We start from the raw sequence: 24,889 nt of genomic DNA, 5'->3' as shown, positions 1-24,889 counted from the left end.
CTGATGACCACCAATGTCATGGATGGGGTATTTTGAGACTGTATCAACTAAATACTCTTTTCCTACCGTTTTATTTCTGGAAATTTTAATGTGAAAAACCCATGGGTCCTGGTTGGGGCCGAAATTAGGGTGCTTAACCTTGTACAAGCTGTCCAGTGGGTGGCTCTTTGTTTTATGCTTAAAAAATATTTTCATTATGAAAGCAAACATTGTTTTTTTAAAAAAAGTAATTAAAGTCATATGGAAATGTTACCTTAAAAAACGAAAGCACCTTTCTGCATTCTCCTTCCCCAGATCATTCATATTTTTGTACATGTATCATTAGATTTTCTTCCTCAGCATTTCAAATACCTCCATCTATATTTTGTTGAAGGATTTTTGAATATTGCTGTAACAAGTCACCCTTTCTCCAAATGACTCTCCCAGACTCCTTCCTCTAGAGCTTGAAACCTTGATGACCTTTACCCCCTTGAAACAAAATCATTAGGAAACTTGAACACATCATTTAGCTGGGAGAAACGGCCTCTTGCCTTTTCAGTATTCAGAGTGTTCACTGAAAGCATACTTTATACTTATAAAAAATGGAGCAATTAAATATTCATTAAAAGTTCATCTCTGAGCATTTAAACAATATTACTCTAGTGTTAGAACCCCAAAGTTGGGTTTATGATTACAAATCACTTTTGTTTCATTAACACAAGTTTGCTCCTATGAAAACTTGAAAGTGCAAGTCAGGGAGCTTGGTTCATTATTTTGGTGACATGTTTATTACCTTGGAATATTATCCTTTGAAAACAGGAAAAGCAAAGCATTCCATGGAGTGTTACTCAGAGCCATGGATGTGTTTGGGAAGTGCTTCATGGTCTCATCCTGCAGACTGGCCTTGGGGGCTGAAGTGTCAGGATTGAACTGCCATCAACTCCGTGCTCCTGTGTTGGATGGGAGACTCATGTGATTCAGCAGAATTACTACCTTTCCCATCAGTTCTTTAATTAAACACATCCTTTCTTGGGGAAGAGGAGAGCAAAGACGTTCTTAGAAGAGAATGCTTGAAAAGTAATAGAACCATGGAGTTGATGAGTGAGCAGGGACCTTGGTTATCTCATTTTACAGATGGGGAGAAAGAAGGACTGGAGAGAGCACATGACATGCGTTCTGTTAAACAGAGTCGATTTCCCCACCCCAGGGCCTCTTCCCTACACTCGGCACCCGCTCCGTGTTGTCAGAAAAATGAATTTATTTTGGTAAACCCAAGAATTAGGAAAGCATGCTGAACCTGATGAAAAATGGGAGGGTTTTTGTGCTGTTCATTCATTCTGTAAAGTGTAATCTGTTTGTGTACTGATAACAGGCCTAATTACTGTGTAAACATTTTTATAGCCTGGTAAGAAAAACCTCAAAACATCTGTACTGCACATTGATGGAGCCATTCAGCCTCCAGCATCCCACTGCTCATTCTTAAAACCAGTTGCTCTGTTATTTCATCTGGTCTATGGTAGATGATTCATTTGATGCACAGACACATAAACACACACTCCAGATCCAGCGGGAAGTGACAAGTAATATTAGGAAACTTGCATCGTACTTACTACGTGTCATCCACTCTCTGATTATGAGCATTTCCCCCATTTTACAGATGAAGAAATGAACAGACAACTCAGGGTCCCAGGTTCACTACACTATAGACTCCCCTCTAGAGATAGATGTGTAACTCACTAGTTAAATCTCCACCTTCCCTCTTCTCCCAAAGAGAAGCAGACTTTCTACCACAAAGATCAGGTGTGACTTTGTGAAATCACTTTAGTCAAATCACTTTTCTTTTGGCCAGACTCATGAACATAGAGCTGCGAAGAGTCCTCTGAGGGGATGGCGTTTTCAAGTCTGTTTGGTGAGTTGTCCCAGTCCCTTTCATTCCCGAGTCACTTGGCGGTAGCTAGTCCACACATATCATCTGCCCTCAGCTGAGGCTGGTGGTTCTCCTTTCATTTGGAGACTCAACTCTCAAGTTAGTTGTACCAACACTAACCAACCTGTGAGCCCCGGTATACTCAAGAACTGCTGGCTCCCAGCTTGGCTCCTACAGGGTGTTTACATGTAGGCTCCTACAAGGCTCCTTTGGTGTTTACATAAACACCAAAGTTCTCAACTTCTCACACCCAAGGAGGTAGATGTGTCTTTCAAAACCCCAGAAGCACAGAATCCATGGAGCCTTCAAAGGGCAGGAGGCAACAGGGAGGAATCATATAATTGAAGAGGAGGGAAACAGACATGCTGGTGGGTACTGTCAGTGGGTCCTCACACAGAGACCTTGGGCTTAAGGCGTTCGTTCTGACGCAGGCTGACTCAGAATCTGGCACACTAGAAGGGACTGAAGCCAGGGAGGACGTGCCCTGGACTCTCCTGGCTGCGGGTTCCAGCCGCTGGCCGGAGGATTCCCTGTACTTGGAGATCCTTGCATGAGAGGTGTTGCTAAATAAGTGAGTTCTTTCCTCTAATTTGGAGTGTTGTGGTTGTCATGAGAGACAGAGAGAAGGAAAGAAAGAAAGAAATAGCAAGTCAGTGCTGCCAGGTAGCTTTCCCTGGGAGTGTCCATGTCCTGCAGGACCTTGGGGGCTACAGGGCCGTGATCTTAAACACAAAGGTACATGACAGAGGCCGGGCCTGACTTGGGACGGTGACCCTTCATCAGGTAGAACTCCAGGGAGTGGGTGACCCCGCTGTGATCTTGGGAAAGGTGATGCATATCTTTCTAGGGGGAGGTTGGCTGGCTCTGGGCTTCCTTTGTGGCTCAGCTGGTAAAAAATCCACTTGCAATGCGGAAGACCTGGGTACGATCCCTGGGTTGAGAAGACCCCCTCGATGAAGGGAAAGGCTACCCACTCCAGTATTCTGGCCTGGAGAATTCCATGAACTGTTTAGTCCATGGGGTCGCAAAAAGTCGGACATGACTGAGCAACTTTCACTTTTTCTTTGGCTGGCTCTGGATTTGAATTTTAGAACCTGAACTTGAGAGTTTAGTTCAGTACTTCACAGACTTTGCTGCATGTTAGAGTTCCCTGGGAAACCTTAAAATGTCCCAGTGCCCCATCACATCCTAGGCCAGTGAAACCTGAATCGTCGCTGTGAGGGTGGGGGAGGGAGCGAAATGGGACAAGGTTCTCGCCCCACCCCCACCCCAGGTGATTCCACTGTACAGCCAACTTGCTTTCCTCTAAGGAGAGTGCCTGCCAATTGCCTGAGGATCTTGTTCAAGTGCAAGTTCTGATGCCGGGTCTGGAGCAGGCTGGGAGCCTGCATTTTTAACCAGCTCCAGGTGCTGCCACGGGGTCGCAAAGAGTCGGACATGACTGAGCGACTGAACTGAACTGAACTGAGGTGCTGCCAGAGAACAGGGCCCAGTTAGAAGAAACATGTTCCAGACTTACTTAGCCTCACAAGGAGGGCTTCTGGGATCATCGCTTTTTCATGAGAGTATGGCCTCCTTAGTTCATCCGAGTTTGGAGAACAAGGGGCCCGGATCCTGCCTTTTCCACTTTGTATTCTTATAAAGAACAATAGAGCAATTGAATATTCATTAAAAGTTCATCTCTGAATATTGAAATGTTATTGCTCAGGTATTGGAGCCCAAAAGTTAGCATCATAATTACAAATCACTTGCATTATTTTTGTCTTTCTGGATCCAGAATGTTGTCTTGTCCCTGGTCAGCATTTATAGAGTCAGAATCAGAGGTTCTGACTGCTGGAAAGGACCATAGGACTTATTTTATCTAAACCACTCAGTTATGGAGAGGAGTCTGCTAAGACTCAGAGAGGTTTGTCCAGAGTCACAGATCATCAGGCTGGGGCTGCTGTGAATGTGAGACCAGGAGGAGAGACATGACAGGATGAATCCTGGGGAAAAGATCCCCCTCCCTCCCACCCCATGCTGCTCCTGAAGCAGGGGAATCAAACGACACAGGCATCCAGAAAGATGGCTAGTTATAGTCATGTTCAAACACCTGTTTCACAATCCAGAATCATTGCTGCCAGTGATACCTGTGTTTTTCCATCAAAATGTCTCAAAATCCAGAAATATTACTGCCAATAATATCTGTGTTTCTCCATCCTCTCCCTGCAGCTTCAGGTAAGGATGCAGAAGCACGACTAAGCACTTTGCTTCTGCAGTTAGAGTTGACACGTTGACAGAGATGTTCAACAACCCGGTCCCAGGTGGGATGCTGACGCAGGCTGCCCTGCATCATGCAAAACAATTACATTTACCATTTCTACTCCAAATATTTTCCTCCTGTGGTCCAAACAAATAAAGAATATTCTCAACATATAGGTTTCTGGATGTCGTGGTGGATAATGTTAAACCTGATGTAAGAATAGTTCATAATTGATGTTCTTGGCATTTATCACCCAGCCATGACATGTTCAGCAGGTGATGACTAATAAATTATATTTTGTTGGATCCTTTTTTTCCCCCAGTTTTTTCAACTCCAGACACCTGTTTCAGCATGTCAGTGCTGGCAGGGACATTTTCTGCCTTGTCACTTTTATGCTTTAGAAACTAACTTGAGATGAAGACCGGTGGGTGTGAAACTCAAGGACCGAAATGGACACTGCTTTCTCAGGGTGTGTGTATTTTGACCTAGGAGGTCAAGTCTTTAAACAGAGTGGGAGAAGACTTACGGGCACATGAAAGTTAGTAGAAAGATGAGGCAGTATAATTATAGCTAATGGTTATATAAGTCCTCCTTTCTGAGTACTTGGTGTGTGTTAACTCCTTCAGTTCTTTCAGTGAAGCTTTGATGAAGTAGATCCTGCAACTGTCTCTATTTGTGTGGATGAGGACCCCAAACCACAGAGAGGTTAAGTACTTTATTGAAGGTCCCGCAGATAATGAGTACTGAAGCTTGACTCATGACTCTAAAACTCATGTCCTTAAGTCACCAGGCTATACTACCTCTGTAACTTTGATTACCCAAGACATGCCAGGGGCTGCAGAGGACTTCCACAGGACATTGTCACCCAGACCCCAAGTCTGCCATTCCCCTCCTGGAGCACCCTTTGACCTTTGAGTGGAGGCCTGCTCCCTCATACTGCTGGAGTGGGTGCTGATGACATTGGCCTTCTCCTGTTTCCCCCATCTTTGCTTTTCTAGCTCTCTGTAGATGTGTCCATGATGGGCCCACCTCTGGGCAAACCCTAGTTCATAAACAAAGAAGAGGATTCAATATGTAGGTTTGGAATGTCTTGTGGGGCAACTCTGTATATGGAAGCATCAGATACTTGTGTCCTACTTGATTTTCAGACTTCTACTTTCTCTTGTTGGCCACGCACATACTCAATTCTGGCTTTCATCTTCCCATTAAACTCAGGGGTGAGAACTCTGCCTTAGTCTCTGCCTCATCCTTGCTGAACTGTTCATATTGGTTGATATTATCTCCCTAATATGAGCTTCCAGTGGGGGTTCTGTGCAGATTAATGGGACACCCCGAGTTCTCCCTTTCTTCAGGCCTGATCTCTGGCCTGTATCTCCTGGGTCCAGTCCTTGCCTAAGTTGTGCCATGATTGCTCTGCCCTGTGGGCTTGGGGGCCCTCATGCTTCATTCTCTCAGCCCATACCCATTGCCTTGGGTTCTGATTAGCCTGGTTTTGGCTCTCCCTCTCTTTCTGCCTGTCTGGTGTTGCTCTCTGATTTTCATGTCCATTCCTTAGGGGTTGGCAAACTTTTTCTGTCAAGAGGTATACAGTAAGTATTTTGGGCTTTGCAGGTCCTGTGATCCCTGTTGCAGTGACTCAGTTCTGTTGTAGCTGGAAAGTAACTATGGACAAGGTGTAAATGATGTGAAGAGCTGACTTATTGGAAAAGACCCTGCTGCTGGGAAAGATTGAAGGCGGGAGGAGAAGGGGACAACAGAGGATGAGATGGTTGGATGGCATCACCGAATTGATGGACCTGAGTTTGAGCAAGCTCCAAGAATTGGTGATGGACAGGGAAGCCTGGGGTGCTGCAGTCATGGGGTTGCAAAGAGTCAGACATGACTGAGTGACTGAACTGAACTGATCAATAGGTGTGTTGTGATAAAACTTTATTTACAAAAGCAGAAGGTGGGCTGGGTTTTGGCCCATGGTTGTAGTTTTCTGACCCCTGTTGCAGAATGCCTGTTGGCTGCCTCTTTCTGACTTCAACCTTCAATTCTGTCTCTTAGAGGTCCTTGGCATGGGTAGCCTAGAACCCTGCACTATGATTTCTATTCTGAATTCCCTGTACATGTTGACCTTCCTGACCTATTGCTATATTCACTTTGCAACCTTGACTTTGAATGAAACCAACCATTCACTTTTTCAAGTTCTCAGTCAGCTAAATCAATTCTACTAAAAATGTAGGTTGTTCAACAACAGGTAGGTCTTAAATCCATTCTGCAAATCTTTGTATTGAATTCTGGCTGGTTTCTTGACCAGAAATACATTGGTTGTATCCCCGAGTCTTTTCTGTCAGTGTCCTCCTCTCCTCTCCCACGTGTGTTCTTGGCAGTTATCCTTGCTTCCTGCTTTGAGAGATTGGGGCCTGTATCCCATTGCCTCTTCCCTTGACCTCAACATTCTCCATCATTTCTGCTTCAAAATTTCTCCTTTCTTCCCATTTCAAAGGAAGATGTATCCTTACTCTTTTACAAGGAAAACTTGACTGTGCCATGAATCTCATGTGTTTCCATTTCTCCTTTGTCAGATCTCAAATTTTCCTTTCTTTATCTCATCGTCGTAAGTCTCTCTAAAACTTCGCTTGACCCTGCTACCTACCTAGCCTGCCATCCTATTTCACTTCCTCTCTTTAAAGGGAAGCTTCTGAAAAGAAGGCTCTGCCCCTGTCACTCTCACTCTTTGACCTTATTCTTGTCTTTTCTGTTAACCCTTGGCTGCTGGCTGACCCTACTGTTGGGCCCCTATGAGAGTAAGTCTTAAATACTTAATATACCGTAAACTTGCTTTTGGAAAGGTCACTGACAGCCTCATTTTAAAATCTAATGATGTGGACTCACTTCTCATGCTTGGCAATATATGATGCCATCAGCCACCCTTTCCTCAGGTAACTCCCCCTGAGTGAACTCTCATGGTTTTATTCTCACCTCTTGGCCTTTTATATGAGTCCGCTAGGGCTGCTGTAACAAAGCACCACAGGCTGAGTGGATTAAACAACAGGGATTCATTTTCTCATAGTTCTGGAGGCTGAAGCCCAAGATCAGGGTATCAGCAGGGTTGGTTTCAGAGGTTGAGGGAAGGATCTGCTCCAGGTCTCTTTCCTTGGTTTGCAGACAGCGCCTTATCTCTGTCTTCAGATGGCCTTCCCTGTGTCTGTATCCAGTGTTCTGTTTCTTATAAGGATACCAGTCATATGGGATGAAGACCCACTCCGATGATCTCATTTTAACTTAATTACCTCTTTAAAACCTATCTCCGGACATGGTCATGTTCTGAGGTTAGGACTTCAACATATGAATTCTGGGGAAAGACACCATTCAGCCCGTAACACTTTTCTATCTCCATATTTCCCTTTGTATGTGTGTATGTGCTCAGTCCATTCAGGTGTGACCTAAATCAAATCCCTTATGATTATACAGTGGAAGTGAGAAATAGATTTAAGGGACTAGATCTGGTAGATAGAGTGCCTGATGAACTATGGACAGAGGGGTTCATGACATTGTACAGGAGACAGGGATCAAGACCATCCCCATGGAAACGACATGCAAAAAAGCAAAATGGCTGTCTGGGGACGCTTTACAAATGGCTGTGAAATGAAGAGAAGTGAAAAGCAAAGGCAAAAAGGAAAGATATAAGCATCTGAATGCAGAGTTCCAAAGAATAGCAAGAAGAGATAAGAAAGCCTTCCTCAGCGATCAATGCAAAGAAATAGAGGAAAACAACAGAATGGGAAAGACTAGAGATCTCTTCAAGAAAATTAGAGATACCAAGGGAACATTTCATGCAAAGATGGGCTTGATAAAGGACAGAAATGGTATGGACCTAACAGAAGCAGGAAATATTAAGAAGAGGTGGCAAAATACACAGAAGAACTGTACAAAAAAGATCTTCACGATCAAGATAATCACGATGGTATGATCACTCACCTAGAGCCAGACATCCTGGAATGTAAAGTCAAGTGGGCCTTAGAAAGCATCACTATGAATAAAGCTAGTGAAGGTGAAGGAATTCCAGTGGAGCTCTTTCAAATCCTGAAAGATGATGCTGTGAAAGTGCTTCACTCAATATGCCAGCAAATTTGGAAAACTCAGCAGTGGCCACAGGACTGGAAAAGGTCAGTTTTCAGTCCAATCCCAAAGAAAGGCAATGCTAAAGAATGCTCAAACTACTGCACAATTGCACTCATCTCACATGCTAGTAAAGTAATGCTCAAAATTCTCCAAGCCAGGCTTCAGCAGTACGTGAACTGTAAACTTCCAGATGTTCAAACTGGTTTTAGAAAGGCAGAGGAACCAGAGACCAAATTGCCAACATCCACTGGATCATGGAAAAAGCAAGGGAGTTCCAGAAAAACATCTATTTCTACTTTATTGACTATGCCAAAGCCTTTGACTGTGTGGATCACAATAAACTGTGGAAAATTCTGAAAGAGATGGGAATACCAGACCACCTGACCTGCCTCTTGAGAAACCTGTATGCAGATCAGGAAGCAACAGTTAGAACTGGACATGGAACAACAGACTGGTTCCAAATAGGAAAAGGAATATGTCAAGGCTGTATATTGTCACCCTGCTTATTTAACTTATATGCAGAGTACATCATGAGAAACACTGGGCTGGATAAAGCACAAGCTGGAATCAAGATTGCCGGGAGAACTATCAATAACCTCAGATATGCAGATAACACCACCCTTATGGCAGAAAGTGAAGAGGAACTCAAAAGCCTCTTGATGAAAGTGAAAGAGGAGAGTGAAAAAGTTGGTTTAAAGCTCAATGTTCAGAAAACGAAGATCATGGCATCTGGTCCCATCACTTCATGGGAAATAGATGGGGAAACAGTGGAAACAGTGTCAGACTTTATTTTTTGGGGGCTCCAAAATCACTGCAGATGGTGACTGCGGCCATGAAATTAAAAGACGCTTACTCCTTGGAAGAAAAGTTATGACCAACCTAGATAGCATATTCGAAAGCAGAGACATTATTTTGCCAACAAAGGTCTGTCTAGTCAAGGCTATGGTTTTTCCAAAAAGTGGTCATGTATGGATGTGAGAGTTGGACTGAAAAAAGCTGAACGAAGAATTGATGCCTTTGAACTGTGGTGTTGAAGACTCTTGAGAGTCCCTTGGACTGCAAGGAGGTCCAACCAGTCCATTCTGAAGGAGATCAGCCCTGGGTGTTCTTTGGAGGGAATGATGCTAAAGCTGAAGCTCCAGTACTTTGGCCACCTCATGCGAAGAGTTGACTCATTGGAAAAGACTCTGATGCTGGGAGGGATTGGGGGCAGGAGGAGAAGGGGACGACAGAGGATGAGATGGCTGGATGGCATCACCGACTCGATGGACGTAAGTCTGAGTGAACTCTGGGAGTTGGTGATGGACAGGGAGGCCTGACGTGCTGCGATTCATGGGGTCGCAAAGAGTCAGACACGACTGAGGACTGAACTGAACTGAACTGATGTGCTCGTCAGTCAGTTGTGTCCAACTCTTTTGCAACCCACCAGATGGATTGCAGCCCATCAGGTGGATTGCAGCCCACCAGGCTTCTCTGTCCATGGAATCTTCCAGGCAAGAATACTGGAGTGGGTTGCCATTTCCTTCTCCAAGGGATCTTCCTGATCCAGGGATTGAACCCACACCTTTTGTGTCTCCTGCATTGCAGGCAGATTCTTTACCACTGAACCACTTGGGAAGCCCTAAGTTTTCCCTTTCTACCCCTCAAATGTAGCTGTTCCCAAACTCGATGCTTTGGCCCCTTTGTTTTTTAAAATTTATTTTTAATTGGAGGATAGTTGCTTTACAATATTGTGATGGTTTCTGCCATACATCAGCATGAATTAGCCATAGATATACATACATCCCCTCCCTCTTGAGCCTTGGCCCCTTTCTTTTCACACTCTCTCTAGTTTCTCTCTTGGAACAATCTTCTTTCCCTCCACACTTTAATTAGCTTTTGTAACATCACCTCTTATCAGACATGAGATGTAAGTATTCTCATAGGCACTCCAAACTCAGCGTGTCCCAAACAGAATGGACCATTTCCTCCACAACATATAGCACATTCTCCTGCCTGGCCCTCATCCCTGAGCCCCAAGGATGATCAGGATAAGATGCTGGTTGTCATCTCTGACCCTCTGTCTCCACCCACCTGTGATTGATGGGTGTGTCACGGGCACCGACATTCCAACCCCACTGGCACTGCTGTTATTTTGGCCTGGACTTGAGCCTATTCCTCCAGGTCCATCCACTGGAAACACGGTGGGAGTCATGCCGCTCAGGACTTCTAGAACCTTCCAGCTGCATCTCACTGAGGTTGAAATTCCAGCGCCTTAGTGCCTTTCATTTGGTCTCCTTGGTGGTTGACCACTGTCACTTTCACGATCCATGTATGTCTCTGCGCCAGCTGCTTCTGCAGCCTAGAAGCCCCTTGACATTTCAAGGCAGTTAAATCTGAGTTTCCCGGTGGAGTGTTCTTGATCCGCATGATGGATTTTATTTCTCCTTCCTCTGTGTTTGTGTAGTTTTTATTATACAAATATGTTTGTTACCTCGACATTTACTCTAATTCTTATTGGATTGGGCTAGATAAATTTAGAATTTCAGAGTCCTGGAAAAGTAAAAAATAAAGGGATTTTAGAAGGTATCTGCTTTCTTCCAAGGAGGAAATAGACCCTCAAAAAATTCACCTGCTGTTCCGTCTCTGATGGAGAGGGTTGTTGATGGTGTGTGTGTAGATGCATGTGTGTGTGTATTTGTATGTTTTCTCCTCTGTTTAGGGCACAGTGCTTTGCCTGTAAGACGTTAGGAGATGTTTCTTAATTTTAATTGGAGGGAAGTGCTGTGGGGAACTAGCTGTGCTTTTGGCCCTCTGTGGCCTTAAGACATGGATGTTAATGTTGGAAGAACAGACCTATGTTGGTTGGCAAGATGGTTCTCATTGCAAGTAACCTTTGTCTCCATCACTTGCTCAATGATTATTTGCTGTCTTTGAAGATGGAGATGATGGGTGCTAGCAGAGGAGGAATGGAAATAAAAAAACTCTTCTTTCTGGTCCTTGAATTTCCCAGAGAAGAGGCAGGAAAGGAAACAAGGAAAATTAAGGTGCTTCTTAAAGGGACCTTTGAATCTGAACAGATGAATAAGGGAATCATTATTGCACTGAAATAAAATGATTCACTGTAGGGCTCTCTTAAAAATGAACTCCCCTCCTGAATTTAAGTGAGGTTTCTAGATCAGTAGGTAATTAACAGAGAGAGGTGAGGGCAGGGGAAACCATCCCCATGAACAGCAAAAGGAAGCCCAATCAGAAATAATGGCACAGGTCAGATATTACAGTGTAGATCATTGGGAAATACAGTTTAACCTATTGTTGCTTAGTTGCTACATCATGTCTGACCCTTTTGCAATTACATAGACTGTAGCTTGCCAGGCTTCTCTGTCCATGGGATTTCCCAGGTGAGAATACTGGAGTGGGTTGCCATTTCCTTCTCCAATGCAGATCACTGGAAATTAGGGTTTGATTTATTGCATAAATATTTTTCTGAAAAGGTGTGGTGGTTTAGCATTCTTCTTTCTACCTTTCCAATGGTGGTGGTTTAGTCACTAAGTCGTGTCTGACTCTTGTGACCCCATGGACTGTAGCCTGCCAGGCTCCTCTGTCTGTGGGATTCTCCAGGCAAGAAAGGGTGTGGTGACTTAACATTCTTCTTTCTACTTTTCCAATGCATGCGTGAATCTCTGCATTTCACTGTTATCAAGAAAGTCTTTGGGGGACTTCCCCTGGTGGTCCAGTGGTTAAGCCTCTGCACTTCCAATGTAGGGGGCACGAATTGGATTCCTATTTGGAGAACTAAGATCACACATGTTGCATGGTGTGGCTGGAAAGAAAAACCTTTAGGTCTCTGCATTCACCAGGGCTGGTGGTCAGTGGTACCTCCTGGAAGGTCCTTGAGTCCTTTCCCCTGGAGGAGCTGGAAGAAATGAGCACAGCCCTCGCCTCTTTCTTTCCTCTGGCTCAGAGCTCCTGGCTGTATCTGGGGGGCACTTCCTAGACCAGGACTTTCTGGGGGTCAGGATCTCTGTCCCCATCATTTGCTGATCTGTCATCCTGCCCTGCCAGATGCTGGCTGCCATGGGTCCCCTGGTGGAGCCAGCCAGGTGGAGTGAGCTGAGTTGTGGGAACAGTTGTAGCACCAAGCCACCCAGGTTAGATGCATTCAGTCTTGGTTTAGAAGCACTTGGGAGTAAACTCTCCTGTGGGATGATGAGAACTCAGACTCCCCAACCCAACGGGGCCCTCTGAAGGAGTAAATTCCTGCCATCTGGTCTTGCCTGTCTTGTATTAAAATGCTGCTCTAAGTACAGAAGTGAAAAACGTGCCATCAAGCTTTGGAGAACAAGTGAAGAGAAGACAATAAAATTTACTCTTAATCCTGTGGACCCAGAGATAGCTCAAGGATCACAGCTTGAGGATAAAAGCTCTCAGAATTTGTATTTGTAAGTGTGGGTGTTTTATATGTATTTATGAAATAGTCCTCTATTTATTGGAAGGAGTCATGATATGAATACTTTTGTATAAGCTGGTTTTTTTTTTTCTTATACTGAATATATTGTGGGTGTCTCTCCAGGTTGTTATATGTGTTCCCACCTCATCATTTTTAATGAATGCACTCTATTCCACAAATGGCTGTGCTGTGTGTTGTTTTTGATACGTGTTATTTTTCTAAGGATAAGTTCTTAGACATGGAATGAACAGATCAAGGATTTGGGAATCTTTATTAAAGATTTTTTTTTTCCCATTCCCACTTCTGATAATGTGGGATGGCTCATTCTGATGACTTATTTCTATATATCCTCACCATCCGCTATGGGCATTAACTCATTTTTGAAATTTGGTAGCCAGGTGGTTTTACATTATTGTTTTATTCTGGATTTATGGAACCATAAGCAAACATACACATTTTTTCATGTGCTTATTGGCTGTTTGATTTTTCCTTTTGTGAATTATGTATTGATATATCTATTTCTAAAAAATAATTTAGAACTATATTTTCAACTAATTTAGAACTATTAAGAACTATAATAAGAAGAATAGGACCCTTTGTTTATTCTATGTTGCAAAAATTTCCAAGTTTGTTGGTTACCTTTTTATTTCTTTTATATTATTTTTAACTTACTGGGTTTTTGATGATGTTTTAATCAATTTTTTATCCTCCCCCTTTAAATATTTAAGTTTGAAAGTCATGCATAGAAAATGTTTCCTCACAACTAAGACTGTATAAATATTTACTTCTAAATTAAAAAAAAATCATTAATATAGCATATTACATAGAGCTAAAAGTTGAGTAGTATTCAGTGGCTTCTAAGACCAGATGGTCTTAGAAGTCCTTTGATGTCCTTGGGAGTTGCTCTGTGTGGCAGAGGCCAAGGAGCTTGGGTACAGGAATTATGCCATCAGGTCCCATTGCCCCACCAGTCCTTTGTACAGACTGGCCCCTACATCCTTGTGGGCACTGCATCCTATTCTTTAAAGGATGCAGTTGTCATTTGTTTCTTTGACTTACTTGTCCTTCCTGAATTTTCTAAACCTGAAGCATCTTTAATGAAGTTATATTTTTAAAAATTATATTGCAAAAACAAAAATCCCCCTGGAATGGGGATTTCTTGGTGTGCAGGTAAACCATGCATGGTTTTACCTGTAATCCAGTCTTCTATCCCCTTAGGTTCAAAGTGCAATCTGTCAAGGGGAATACAGCTAGTGGATACAACCTGCGTTTGAAAGCAAAAATCACCACACCATAAAGGAGTGACTCATTGGAACCAGACTTCTCCTTGTAGTCTGGGCAGATGGCCCTTGGCAATGCTGGGAGATGTCAGCTGAATGTTCCAGGCATGAGTGGATCTTACGTGGTTGGAAATGGCTGCCTTGTGGCAGGTGCCTTCTGTCATCTTTGGTTTGCTCCTTCCCTGTTTTATCACCCACTTTCCTGTGCATCTTTCCTATTCCCTGGGTCATCCATATTTTTATTTAAAGTCTGGGCTTGGCCATGGCATTCAAGGGCTTCCTTGGTGGCTTAGCAGTCAAGAATCTGCCTGCAATGCACAAGACACAGGAGAACGGGGGTTAGATCCCTGGGTCGGGAAGATCTGCTGGAGGAGGGTATGGTATCCCACTCCAATATTCTTGCCTAGACAATCCCATGGACAGAGGAACTTGGCAGGCTACAGTCCATAGGGGCACAATGAGTTGGACATGACTGAAGTGACTGAGCATACATGCATGCATAGCATCAGAACCTTTACAGGTCAACTTACTCCTCTTTAAAACATACACACACACACACACACACACACACACGTATTTGGTTGGCCAAAATTTTCATTCAATTTCTCTGTAACATCTTATGGAAAAACCCACACAAACTTTTGGCCAACCCCAAAAGACGTTAAGACCGCTGAGTGCCAAAGAATTGGTGCTTTCGAACTGTGGGACTGTAGAAGACTCTTGAGAATTCCTTGGACTGCAAGGAGATCAAGCCAGTCAATCTGAAGGGAAATCAACTCTGAATACTCATTGGAAGGACTGATGCTGATGCTGAGGCTCCAGTACTTTGGTCATCTGATGTGAACAGCTGAGTCACTGGAAAAGTCCCTGATGCTGGGAAGGATTGCAGGCAGAAGGAGAAGTGGGCAATAGAGGGTGAGATGATTGGATGCCATCACTGATGCAATGGATGTGAACTTGGGCAAACTTTGGGAGATGATGAGGGACAGAGAGGCCTGGAATGCTGCAGTCCGTGGAATCACCAAGAGTTGGACATGACTGGGTGACTGAACAACAGCATATATATTCCATGTTTTTTGATCCTTTCATAGTAGACCGTCTGCATTTTCCTTGTTGGCCACTTCTAAAATGTCACACTTTTCCTGGTATGTTTCAATGTCAATGTCATCAGATTTCCCTACCTCCATCCCAGTTGCTGATTGAGGTCTAGAGCTCTCCAAGGTCTTGTCTAAGATGGCACCAGGTGGGTATCAGCATCATAGCCACTGAGGTCACATTCTTTTTGCTCTTTCCTCTCCCACCTTGGACCCTCCTGACCCACTAATGTTAGTGAATGAGGTCATTTCTGTGGGTGATAGGATCCTGAGAACCAGGAGCAGATGTGTTCCATGTGCCAGGCTCTGCACTAAGCATTTTCTGGAGAATCCCAGGCAGCACCCATCACTGCCCAATACTTTTGATTCCCATTTCATGGATTGGGGAAACTAAGACTCAGAAAGGTGGTGTTGGTAGGGCCTTACCACTAGAATGTGGCAGAGCCAGGACTGGATCAGGGGTCTGTTTGGCTTGAATGCCTGTCAGCTGTGCTGCCTCTATGTGAGTGCTTAGAGGTTGAAGGCAAAGGCCTCCTCCCCAAGCAGGTCCTTAAGGTGGACATAGGGAAGAGCCACTTACATCAGTCAGAGGCTGATGACCTGAAGGGGCGGTATGTGGGGCATGATAGGAAACTCTGGTAGGGCACTGAGGTGGGAGAGGGCTGGCAGATGTCCTTTTGGAGGTGTCAGCACCTTACCCTCTGGGTCTGAAAACCTCCCTACCCCTGGGCATCCTTGAAGCAGGAAGCCCAGGCAAAGCACATCCTCATTCAGACTTGGACCATCTCCCTGGCCCTGGTGAGTAAGGTCATTTTAGGAGAGAGTGAGGAGAAGATGACTAAATTAGGTTGGCTTTTGTATCTCTTTGGCTGGGAGTGCAGTGTGGGAAGTGATCCAGTGTTGCTTTTCCTGGCTGACTGGAGGACAGAAGAAGACAGCAAACAGTGGGGGACCTTGCACTCGGGTTTGTTTGCCTCTTGGTGCCCTTCCCTGCCTGCCACTCCTGATCCATCAGCTTGCCTCTGATGCCTGCAGCCAAGGGCTCTTGAAGGTGGCTTCCTTTCCTCCATCATGGTCACTTCGCCGCATTCCAGGAGTCCCCATTTGTTAACTGATGTGAATGCTTCCCTCCACCCTGTTTTTGGGTGTTTTGTACTGCCTTGTGCACCTGATAGGTTTGTGTTTCCAACCCACATGACCTTGGCGGGGACCCTCTGTCAGAGGAGAGAGTTCCATTCCTGAATTTCTTGGACCTTTTGAGTCTCACACTGGCCTCCAATGTATTTCTATTAAAAAAATTTTATTTTATTTATTTATTTTTGACTGTGCTGGGTCTTCATTGCTGTGCATGGTCTTTCTCCAGTTGTGGTGAGCAGGGGCTACTCTCTAGTTACAGTGCATGGGCTTCTTAATGAGGGGGCTTCTCTAGCTGTAGAGCATGGGCTCTAGAGTGTGGGCTTAGTTGCCCCACAGCATGTGGAATCTTCCCAGACCAGGGGTCAAACCTGTGTCCTCTGCATTGGCAGGCAGATTCTTAACCATTGGACCATAAGGGAGTAAGTCCTCCAGTGTATTTCTTTGTAGACAGACTAATATGCACATCTCACAGAACAGAGGTCCTCTCTCATATTATGGCATCAGAAAGGCAAATACACATTTCTAGAATAAACGAATGCCTTCATTGTTGTTCCTTGTCTGTCCCAGGATGAGTTCTGAACATTCTCTCACAGGATCCTGTCTCTAGGTCCCTGTCTTAGGAGGCAGCTGGGGAGGTTGTCTTAAGGTGTGACCTCTGGAGCCAGGCCACTTGGGTTTGAGTTCCTGCTCTACCACTGATGTACTCTGCACTCTTTGGAGCAGTTGTAAATTTTATGACTTCATTTTCCTCATCTGTAAAATGGGGGGATAATATTAATCCTGCCTAGCAAAGTGTAACTGAGACATTACTTAACATTGCTTAATTAGAATTGCCTATCACACAGTAATCACTCTAAAAATAGTCCCTCTGTTTATGCCTGACCTATTCTCAGAAATTTTCCTTTGGTATGTTCAGGCCAGATGGGCATGGTCCCCAGAGAAACTTCTAGCATCCTTATGGCTACATGAGAATTCTCATTCCTGAGTTTTTCTTTTCTGCCTCTAATGGCCCCAGGGATGTGTTTCATCCTAGGTTCACAGTGAAAGGATAGTGACTCCAGAAGAATCATTTTGTTTCCTCTCTGTCATGTTGGTTCTCTGGAGGGCAGGCTTCTCCATATCATTCATTCATTTGTTCATTCATATATGCATTCATCCAACATATATTTTGAGTACTCCTATGGCTGATGCTGGGCTCAATGCTGGGGCAACATTGTGTTTGAAGAGCTCAGTGTCTGGTTGTACTTTCTGGATTTTTTAAAATATAACTTTAAAAAAAGTTGATATGTTGTGTTTTCATTTTTATTCAGTTCAGGAGATTTTCTTTTTCTTTTTTTGCTGTGTGGCATGAGGGATCTTAGTTCCCCAACTAAGGATTGAACCCATACCCCCATGGTGGAAGTGTAGAGTCCCAGTCCCTGAACTGCTTGGGAACTCCCTACTTTATGGATTTTTGTTGTTGCTGATGCTGTCTGGTTTTTCTTGTCTCTTGAGCATAGAATAGCTTCTCATTTCTTTTAGTAGATTATACTAAAGATTAAACATTCACAAAGACTCCTCTCTACTACAGAGTGTTTGTGAAGGTTTGATTGTGATGGAGAGGCCTCATGGGATGTCCTCCCAGTGAACTCAGCATCTTGGGTTATGTTCATTTTTGGTCTCTGCATGTGACTTTTCCCATCAGCTAGGACTCTCTTCTTGCCAGCAGATATTCCTGAGGTGACTGCCTTCCTGCCTTCGCTGTCCTCTGCCCTGCTGCCAGGGTGACCTTTTTGTCCTGTTTGTGACATTCCTGGGGCCACGTGCTACCTTGGGCATGGCTGCCTGCAGGGCTTCAGTGTCTAGCCTGCAGGTGAGAGGCCTATGCCCAGTGTCAGCTTTCAGATACCACCTGGACCACAGGCTCAGTCAGGATGCTTGCTTCTGAGCCTTGTTCTTTCTAAGTGGATGGTTCTGAGAAATATAATATTTCCTGCCATATCAGTAAACAAGGATGTCACAGTCATCAGTGAGCTGATGAGTCTTGAGGGAACACAGAAGGAAAAGAGTGCCTGCCATCTAGCAGCCACCAGACTGCAGCCACTCCTTATGGTGAGCCGCAAGGAAGCTCAGGATGTGAAAAGCACAGAATACTGGCCCCAGATAGCTGAGACGCATATCAAAGGAATAATTTCAGTGAGCCCAGACTCTTGCATCTTCCCATATATAGAAAAGCACTGAATTCCTTTACTTGGGATGTCTGGTTTTCTTTAATTAGCAATAATCTTTCAATGTTCAGACTACCTGTCCTTTGTTGCAAAATTTCTATATAACCTGGCTTCTCCCCTTATCTACTCTGAGCAGTTCTCTTAGGGTTACTTGAGTTGCTGTCTCCCAGGCTTGAAGTCCTAAACATTTCCACCAAATAAAACATAACTCTCAACTTTTAGGTTGTGAATATTTTTTAAGTTGACAATTCTCAAGCGGTTGCATGGCTCAGATAGTCCTTAATCTTGAGGACATGGGCTGTGCCTTCCTCTGTAACACCATCCTGGATCATAGCATTCTAGGTGATCTAAGTCCATACTGCCCCAACAGCTGAATGGATGAACTGACCTTCCTTGCGGCTAGATCTGCTTCAGCCCCCTACCTGAAATGCCATCCCTGGGCATATCCTCAGTTTTACAGCAGAATGAAAAGAAATCTTAGAAAAAAATGAAGTCCTTGTCCTCAGTGCTATTGCCCTATTTCCAGATAGTCTTATGCTCTCAACTCCAAAATAATAGTTAAATTTCAAACCACTTTCCATTCAAATGATGGATTGAATGAATCTAATTTACATGCTTTTCATGTAAATTGGCCCAAATGACGTTCAATCTCCTGGGGTCCTGTACCCTTGTCTGTCTATCTCTTATAGCCTCTTCTGCATAAGTTAGGGCTAATTCAAGTTTGAAAAAATAATGAGAAGCAGCAGATTTTTAGACTTTTGCTTGGTCTTGTTGTTGTTTAGTTGCTAAGTCATGTCCAGCTCTCTCACAGTCCCACAGACTGTAGCCTGCTGGGCTCCTCTAACCATGGGATTTCCCAGGTGAGAATACTGGAGGGGTTGCCGGGCCCTCCTCCAAGGGATCTTGCCGACCCCTGATTGAACCCGAGGCTCTTGTGCCTCCTGCATTGACAGGCAGATTCTTTACACCCAAGCCACCTGGGAAGACCTGGGAAGCCCCTGCTTAATCTCGTCCATCTTCAAATATATTTACTCTCAACTTGGTTAGTGCTATGGAAGGAATTGTGTCCCTTTCAAAATTCATATGTTGAAGCCCTATTCCCTAGTGGGGTGGTCATTGGAAGTGGAGACTTTGGAAGATCATTATGTTTAGATGAGGTCATGAGATTAGTGATGGAATTAGTGCCTTTATAAGAAGAGCCCCCACAGTTTGCTTGCTCTCTCTCTCCTTCCACCATGTATGAACACAGTGAGAAAGCAGCTGCCTTGACCTTGAACTTCTAGGTTCTGTAACTGAGAAAACAAATTTCTGTTGTTTAAGCTACCCAGTCTAAGATATTTTGCTTTGGCAGCTAGTAAAGAACTGGAAGGGCCATTCTGGAGACCTCTTTACAATCAACATTGGGGACCATGTGCAGCGATTTCCCACAGATCCAACAGTTTCTTGCTTCACACTGTCTCAGGTGGAGGGTTCCCAACTTAGCCTACAGAAGCCCCCATCTTTGCAGAAAGGTGTCTGTGAAGATACAGATGCCCCAGCAGCCAGAAATGTCTAGAAGAGATAGCAGGACAGATATATATATATATATTTATGGATGTCAGGGGAAGAGACATAAAAATATATTAAAATCAAGTCCTTTCATATTCAACTTATTAATTAAAAAAGGTTATAATAGCCTTCAGGAGGAGACTTAAAAAGCAGTTGAACTTTTTGTGTAATTACATTCAGAAAGAACAACTCAAAATCATCTGCCAGAAGCCTCTCTGTTGGCAGGAGAATTTCAGCGTCCGTGTGATGCTGGTGTACAGCTTCTTCCAGCAGGTGCATTCGTCTAATTACCCGCAGGCTCTCGATCCTTGGAAATTCTCGGAGAGACAGTGCCACTCAGAATCAAGATTGGTTTAGGAGATGCATATCCGTTCTTGTTGACACAGCCTGTTGTTGACACTAGCCCTTAACGTCCTCCAGTCAATGCTTTCTCTTCGAGGGCCTGTGCTGTAGCCACATCATGTGCTCATTGATGGCTGTGAGTCATTTGAGTCCTGACCTCGAAGCAGCCTTGATCTTGCCTTCAGATTCCCTGGTACCCTCCCTCCACGTGGAGGGAGTTCCAGGCAGGCTCTTTAGTTTGTAAAATCCTATTAGTTTCTTTCTAGCTCTAGCTCTAAAAATGAAATAGACCCATGGTACTAAGTGTGGAAGGCTTGCCAAGTGGTGCTAGTGGTAAAGAACCTGCCTGCCAATTCAGGAGATGCAAGCACCTAGGATTCAATCCCTGGATCTGGAAGATCCCCTGGAGGGAGGGCATGGCAACCCACTCCAGTATTCTTGCCTGGAGAATCCCATGGACAGAGGAACCTGGTGGGCTATGGTCCATAGGATTGCAAAGAGTTGGACACAACTGAAGCAACTAGCATGCATGCACACACTAAGTGTGAAAAGTTCAAATAATAAGAATGCAATAACAGTAAATCCATCACTCATCAGTGACTGGTATTTACATTTTAGTTGATTTCCTTCAAATAACGTTTCCTATGAATATGTATGTATTAATATATCTATATATGTGTGACTAGGTAATTATATTTATATGCTTACAATTACATTCTCCACATAACTTTAAGGCCTGACCTTATAAAAGTAATACATGAATAAGATAATAAAAAAACAATAGAAATGGGTATACATGAAATGTAAGAGTTCTTAGCAGCTAAACTTTATTTACGTGTCAGAGGTGACTATTTTTAATTATTTTCATTGTGAGTGCCTGTGGTGGATGAAATCGATCCAGATAAGTGCTTCTGTGTTTTTGCTTCTCCACTTTAAATGGAATCTCTCCATCCTGTATTATGAATGATAGATCCCTGTTGCTTTACAGCACCCCTCCCATTTACCTGGGGCTTCTGTGATAGCTCAGTTGGTAAAGAATCTGCCTGCAATGCAGGAGACCTTGGTTTGATTCCTGGATCGGGAAGATCCCCTGGAGAAAATGTAGGCTACCTACTCCAGTATTCTTGGGCTTCCCTTGTGGCTCAGCTGGTAAAAAATCTGCCTGCGATGCGGGAGGCCTGGGTTCAATCCCTGGGTTGGGAAGATCCCCTGGAGAAGGGAAAGGCTACCCACTCCAGTATTCTGGCCTGGAGAATTCCACGGACTGTACAGTACATGGGGTCGCAAAGAGGCGGACACGACTGAGACGCTTTCACTCACTTCCCTTTCACCTTACACTGATTTTTATTTTTATTTTATTTTTACCAATTTTTAGTGTATTAGGGGGCCCAGGTTCCATTCCTGGTCAAGGAACTAGATCCCACATGCCACAACTAAGAATTCAAATGTCATAACTAATTTTTAAAAAGATCCCATGTGCCTCAACTAAGACCCGGCAATGGCAACCCACTCCAGTACTCTTGCCTGGCAAATCCCATGGACGGAGGAGCCTGGTAGGCGGCAGTCCATGGGGTCGCTAGGAGTCGGACACGACTGAGCGACTTCACTTTCACTTTTCACTTTCATGCATTGGAGAAGGAAATGGCAACCCATTGCAGTATTCTTGCCTGGAGGATCCCAGGGATGGCGGAGCCTGGTGGGCTGCCGTCTATGGGGTCGCACAGAGTCGGACACGACTGAAGTGACTTAGCATAGCATAGCATAGCAGTGTATTTAAAAAATATTTACTATTTATTTGGCCATGCGGAGTCTTAGTTGAGACACATGGGATCTTTTTAAAAATTAGTTGTGACATTTGAATTCTTAGTTGTGGCATGTGGGATCTAGTTCCTTGACCAGGGATGGAACCTGGGCCCCCTGCATTGGGAGTAGGGAGTCTTAGCCTCTGGATCCCCGGCAAGTCCCAACAGTGATTTTTGTTTTTAAATCTTTAAATAGCTTTATTGCTTCAGCTCATCTGCTTAAATCTTTATTGCTTTGTTCACTTTAAACAATACATTTGACCCCCCATCATGAAAGACGAGGTACTTGAACACCACAATCCTTTTTCCTTTTTTTAAATCACTTTTATTACAATGGACATGAACTTGGGAAACCTCTGAGAGATGATGAAGGACAGGGAGGGCTGGTGTGCTGCAGTCCATGGGGTCGCAAAGAGTCAGACACAACTTAGCGACTAAGCAATAACAATCACTGGAGCATCAGAGGGTCAAGCATTTACACTCTGTTCTTTGTCTAGAATGGGAACTTCCATGATTTGTCTGTCGATTTCAGATTCAAAAATAATAGTGTTTCTAATACTAAGATTATGTAAATATTTTCCCCTGCAGAAACAAACACTGCATTGTTAACCCTTTGCCATTTGTAGGAGAAATGCATAAAAAAGATCCAAACAAATCATAACTTGGAAGCAAGAGTGAAGGAGGGAGGGGAAGTCCGTTCTGTTTATATTTGACATTTTTTAGAAGTGTTTTAGAGGTTTTGTTTTGAATTGATGACATAAATAGTATTTCTATTTGAAGTGTAATTGATTTACAGCGTTAGTTTCAGACAGGTATACAACATGGTGATTGAATATTTTTGTACATTATACTCCATTTAAAATTATTACAAAACAATGACTGTATTTCCTTGTGTTGTACAATATATCCTTTTTGCTTATCTATTTTTTGGTTTCTTTGTTTTAATTTTTTAAAAAAACTTCTGGCCATACCATGATGCATGTGGGATCTTAGTTCCTCCACCAGGAATTGAACCCATGCTCCCTGCATTGGAAGCACAGTGTCTTAACCACTGGACTGGCAGGGAAGTCTCCTTTGCTTATTTATTTTGTATGTAGTAGTTTATATCTCTTAATTCCCTATCCCTGTTTTTGTCTCTCTCCCTTCCCTCTTTCCACTGGTAAGCACTCATTTGTTCTCTGTATCTGTAAGTCTGTTTTTTTTTTTTAATTCTATATATTGGTTTATTTATTTTTTAGGTTCTTCATATAAGTGATAACATACAGCATTTATCTTTCTCTGTCTGACTTATTTCACTAAGCTTAATACTCTCTAGGTCCATGTCCACTGTTGTAAATGGTAGAATTTCATTCTTTTTTATGGTGGAGCAGTATCACATTGTATGTGTCTAACGCATCTTTATCCATTCACCTGTTGATGATGCTTGGGTTGCCTCCATGTCTAGGCTATTGTAAAAATGCTGCAGTGAGCATTGGGGTACATGTATCTCTTTATATTTGACATTTGTTATGGAGATTTGGCCTCTCCTTCTTCTTGGGCAGATGATTCAGCTTCAGCCACTGTAGGCTGCTGTGAGTCCCTTTTCTTCCTGCCCTCCGGACTCGTAGTCCGATTTGCCCCCTGGTGATCCTCCAGGGTCACACCTCATCCTGAGATTTCACCCTTGATATTCTTCCCACATTCTGATCTCTTGGATTTCTTTGTATTTTGCTGAAATAATTTATTGAGTAATCCTGTTTGCAAGTGTCCATGGATGTAAAGCTTTCTAAGCCTCTCTTTTGATTGGATGTTGACTGGGTGTAAATTTTTACTGTGAGGCTAAAGGACTTGTTTCACTGTCACCTAGTAGCTGATGATGCTGATCTGCACCTGATGCCTGTATGATTGTCATTCATTAGCAAGTTGTCTCATCTCTGTTAGAAGCTTGACAGTGCTTTCTTTATGCTTGTGTTCTGAAACATTATGAAGTTTTGGATGATTGATGAAGTTTTGGCTCTATGACAGGGCTTTTCAGTCTGAAGGTTCATATCATCGGCTCTTGAAGTTTTTTCTTCTGTTACTTCCTTTCCTCTGTGTTCTCTCTTTCTGAAATGCTTCTTAGGTGGGTGTGGCCCTTCTTTGTTAATCTTTACTGTTTATTAATTGAAATTTCTACTTCTATTTTGCTATATTGTCTGTGTTTTCCATGACTTGTTCCTCTAGTTCTTCTGTTTTTTTCTCCAGCCAAAATTTTCACTTCCCTGACTTCCTAATCTCAGACTGCAAATTTTTCGTGGCAGCCTTTCAGATCTACCTGAAGTATTACATGAACATTCTTTCTATTAATAATTGTCTACTCTTTCTAGAATCATCCTTGTTATTTCCAGGGTCACCTTTTTTGGTAATGCTGATTTTCCTGAAGTGTCTGACAATTCTTGTTTGGCCCTTGGCGTTCCTGACTTGTCTGAATGAAATATGCCAACAAGAGTCAGGTTTCCTCTGAAAACCTTCTTTCCCTCAAATGAGAGATGGCAGCAAACCTTCAGAGCATGGGCCACGTTGATAAACAAGACTCATCTTAAGATTCAATACCAGGAGGGGATGAACAGGATGCCCCCATGCAAATGCCAGAGGAAGAGAGTCTCACCCCAAGGCACCCCTCCAGCCCTCAGGCACATCTTTCCTTTTAAAAAACCTTGTTCTCTGAATGGGAGACTCAGCTTGGTGCTCCAAGTAAAGGGCTTTAATCAGTCCCCTTGGGGTCCACCCCATCTCCATTTAGTTCTTTGTACCAGTTAACTTGGGAGTGCTCT

At 43.6% G+C, this 24,889-nt stretch overlaps 1 protein-coding gene across 5 annotated transcripts in view; it reads left to right on the top strand.

The window, feature by feature from the left end:
• The window catches only part of CALN1 (calneuron 1), a 532,935-nt gene that overhangs the window by 124,846 nt on the left and 383,200 nt on the right, over positions 1 to 24,889 (top strand). Inside the window, exon 1 of one of the 5 annotated variants that reach the window (XM_027526975.1) lies at positions 1,848 to 1,888. The exons of the other annotated variants lie outside the window; for them this stretch is intronic. The gene's annotated coding sequence lies outside the window, so the exon portion shown is untranslated. Of the gene's footprint in view, positions 1 to 1,847; positions 1,889 to 24,889 lie in introns of those variants that run through there. 5 annotated transcript variants of the gene reach the window in all.

This window comes from Bos indicus x Bos taurus, chromosome 25 (genome assembly GCF_003369695.1).
Source record: "Bos indicus x Bos taurus breed Angus x Brahman F1 hybrid chromosome 25, Bos_hybrid_MaternalHap_v2.0, whole genome shotgun sequence".
In the NCBI taxonomy this organism is placed as follows: domain Eukaryota; kingdom Metazoa; phylum Chordata; class Mammalia; order Artiodactyla; family Bovidae; genus Bos; species Bos indicus x Bos taurus.
This window is presented reverse-complemented; position numbering and strand designations above follow the sequence as displayed.